The sequence below is a fragment of the Rhinoderma darwinii genome, unplaced genomic scaffold (assembly GCF_050947455.1).
Source record: "Rhinoderma darwinii isolate aRhiDar2 unplaced genomic scaffold, aRhiDar2.hap1 Scaffold_66, whole genome shotgun sequence".
NCBI classification, from domain to species: domain Eukaryota; kingdom Metazoa; phylum Chordata; class Amphibia; order Anura; family Rhinodermatidae; genus Rhinoderma; species Rhinoderma darwinii.
The window spans coordinates 1,576,894-1,580,385 of NW_027464216.1; positions in this window are offsets into that span (position 1 = coordinate 1,576,894).

Genomic DNA, 3,492 nt, shown 5'->3' on the forward strand with positions numbered 1-3,492 from the left:
CCGGACCCCTAAATACGGACACCAGACCTGACCCCCTACACTAATAATGACCCCAGACCTGACTCCCTTAATACAGGCCTCAGACCAGACCCCCTAAACTAATACAGACCCCTAAATAAAAACCCCAAAACTAATACAGACCCCTAAATACAGACCCCATAAACAAATACAGATCACACCCCCAAATACAGACCCCCTAAATACCGACACAGACCTCAAACTAAAACAGACCCCCTAAATACCGACCCCAGATCACTTAAACTAACACAGACCCCTAAATATACAGACCCTAAATCCCTTAATCTGATACAGACCCCAGACCAAACCTCCTAAATACAGACCCCACACGAGCCCCCCTAAATACAGACCCCACACCAGACCCCTATATACAGTCCCCACACCAGACCCCTAAATACAGTCCCCACACCAGACCCCTAAATACAGTCCCATTAAACAAATCAATCCCCTTATACTTACATAGTCAGTCTTCTCTGTGGAGTCGCTGTTGCTGCTGAAGTCCTGCGGTCATGTGACCAGCAGGTCTCTAAGCAATAGTAAGAACTTCAGAGATGAGGTCATGTGACCAGCAGGTCTCTAAGCAATAATAAGAACTTCAGAGATGAGGTCATGTGACCAGCAGGTCTCTAAGCAATAGTAAGAACTTCAGAGATGAGGTCATGTGACCAGCAGGTCTCTAAGCAATAGTAAGAACTTCAGAGATGAGGTCATGTGACCAGCAGGTCTCTAAGCAATAATAAGAACTTCAGAGATGAGGTCATGTGACCAGCAGGTCTCTAAGCAATAGTAAGAACTTCAGAGATGAGGTCATGTGACCTTATGTCTAAAGGTCCTTTTGCAGGACATACACAATGCAGTTTCATCGTGTTTTTTTGCCGCGATTTGCGGCAAAATCGCGTCAAAACTACAATGTGCCATGATAATCCGCCATTGATGGCCGGGCACATGCCCCCCCCCCCCTGCCATCCCCAGCTACGCTCCTGATTACACCCTGTAGTAAAAAAAACGCTTTGTGAAAAAAAAAGCTCATGTCACTTCTTGAGTCCTTTTTGGAGCCGTTTTTCATTGTGTCAATAAAAAAACAGCTTAAAAAAACATCCGCATTTTACAGCCGATTTTACTTTAGCGTGTGAACATACCCTCAGCGTAAACACTGTTGATTTTCGAAAACTGATTTAATTGTGTATTATAGTAACCGCAGAGTGGATGAAATTTGAACAAATTTGCTGAGAAACCGTTTCATAAATTGACCTGCGGTGCGTTTTTTTTAATCCGCAGCCTGTCACTTTATGCTGCGGAATCGCTGCTCTTCTGTTTCTGTTTTTTTCCATTGAGTTTAATGGGGGGTAAAACTCGCAACAAATAGGCAAATGTTGTGATTTCTGCAATGGAAAAGCTGCGATTCCGCCTGCAAAAATCACGAATCTGAAAAAAGTGTTTATTTTTCTAGCATTATTTCCGCAGTGGAGATTCCAAACGAAAAACTGCACCACAATTCTGTGCAGTTTTTCTGGTGAAATTCCCTGCGGCTCCCATGGCGGATACGCTGTGTACTTTTACGCAGCGTATCCCCCCTGTGTGCCCTTACCCTATACGTTACATACATCCACTATTCAGGAGGGGAGGCCTCGCAGCAATTCATTAGTAATGTGAGAGGCCAATGTGGTTACTGTTGTGATACCGCCATAAATAGGGAAACCGCCGCTTATCTTCTATCAATCACATTATCTCCCCCGTCCAGTATGATGAAGACACTAACAGAACATTAAAACGTGGATATTGGGCGAGTCTTTATCTTTACAATTAACTCGCTGACAGAAATAAAAATACTTAAAGCGCTGCCGTTTCAAAGAAACCAAATCACCCCATAAGGCCCCATGCACATGACCGTATTTTTGTCCACCCCTAAATACTGGCATAAATACGGGTCCTTGGTCACACGTATTCGACCCGTATTCCACCCGTATTTACGGGCACGTTTTTGGCTGCAAAATTGCACTGCACTAATCGGCAGCCCCTTCTCTCTATCAGTGCAGGATAGAGAGAAGGTACAGCCCTTTCCGTAATGAAAGTAAAATAAATTCATACTTACCCGGCCGTTGTCTTGGTGACGCGTCTCTTTCTTGACATCCAGTCCGACCTCCCTGGATGACGCGGCAGTCCATGTGACCGCTGCAGCCAGTGATTGGCCTGTGATTGGCTGCAGCGGTTACATGGGCTGTAACGTCATCCCAGGAGGCGGGACTGGAGGAAGAAGCAGGGAGTTCGGGGTAAGTATGAACGTCTTTTTTTTGTTTTTTTTTACAGCTTCATCTATATTGTGATCGGTAGCAACTGTCCAGGGTGCTGAAACAGTTACTGCCGATCGTTTAACTCTTTCAGCACCCTGGACAGTGACTATTTACTGACGTCCCCTAGCAACGCTCCCGTAATTACGGGTGCACACACGTAGTCACCCGTAATTACGGGAGCCCCATAGACTTCTATTGGCTGCCCGTGACGTAATTATGGCCTGAAATAGGACATGTTCTATCTTTTTCAACAGCACGGGCACCTTCCCGTAAGCATACGGGGAGGTACCCGTGACCAATAGAAGTCTATGGGCCCGTAATTACGGGGGTTTTTACGGTCACGTGCATGGGGCCTAAATCTGTAATGTCACTATTTTTCTGTTTGAGATGGAATAAATCATTTCCTTTCCATACACATTTATGTGTGTGTGTGTGTGTGTGTGTGTGTGTCTGTGTGTGTGTGTGTGTGTGTGTATGTGTGTGTGTGTGTGTGTGTGTGTGTGTGTGTGTGTGTGTATATATATATATATATATATATATATATATATATAAGCAGAGGATTGGAGCAGCACTGTGAACAAATGCCTGACTAGGCTGGTGCAAAGCTTCAAAAATAAAGGCGTGACCTCTCCTTATGTGTTAGATATCCAAAAAAGAGAACGTGAAGCAGCACTCAAATACAGTGACTTGAAAATGCCTTCATAGAGGAGGTGAAACGTTGTGGTTCCATGTTGGATGAATAAATTCACTTTATTTGAGTGCTGCTTCACGTTCTCTTTTTTGGATATATATGTATATAATGTATAACATATAACCGCTTGTTGCTTTATTAAAACAAACACAAAAACCGTCATTGGTTTGGTCCGAGCCTACTTTTGTAGTTTACCTAGTGGTACAAACCAGTTGGCAGCTTCTGATTGGATGCTTTGAATGATCCCATCCTCAGAGCTCCTCTGCACCAGCCGTCTCCATAGAACTGCAGGTGTCAGTTGAGCGGATAATAGACAGTGAGAGACTTGAGATCTGTGTAAGAGACTTTGTTTAGGGACGGTCTTAGGTGTGTGTGACCTGTACGAGTGCACGGGGCGCTGCACCCTCCCAGCATGTAGGGGGCACCACTGGGCTCTGCCCCTATTCTGTCCTGTCCTCCTCGTTACACAAGAGCCGAGGAGCAAGAGCAGAT